Raw genomic sequence first — 518 nt, forward strand, 5'->3', positions numbered from 1 at the left:
AAAACATTGTGTGTGTGTGTGTGCACTCTAAATTACCCTTCACAGTCAAGAACAAATAAATAATTGGAGATTCTCTCTCTCTCTCTCTCTCTCTCTCTCTCTCTCTCTCTCTCTCTCTCACACACACACACACACACACACACACACACACACACAAGCAAGCACTCTCTTATAGATGACAGATAGATAGATAGATAGATAGATAGATAGATAGATAGATAGATAGATAGAAACATTTGCAAGTACAAATAATCTTTTTTCCTGAACTCATTTGGGAGTCATTGTTGACCACTACTCTTGAATACTTTAGTGTGTATTTCCTACAAACAAGTATATTTTCTACATAATGAAAATACATACATAATCAAAATCAAGAAAAGATACGTCACTATGATCAAATTTTCAGATCCCATTCAAGTTCCATAAATTATTCCAATAATTTATAGCCTTTTTAGCAAACTATCAAGTTCTAAATCATCAGCTACATTTAGTTGCCGTGCCACTTCTGTCTTCTCTAA

This window comes from Talpa occidentalis, unplaced genomic scaffold (assembly GCF_014898055.3).
Source record: "Talpa occidentalis isolate TD23 unplaced genomic scaffold, MPIMG_talOcc4v2.1 talOcc4.2, whole genome shotgun sequence".
Lineage (NCBI taxonomy): Eukaryota > Metazoa > Chordata > Mammalia > Eulipotyphla > Talpidae > Talpa > Talpa occidentalis.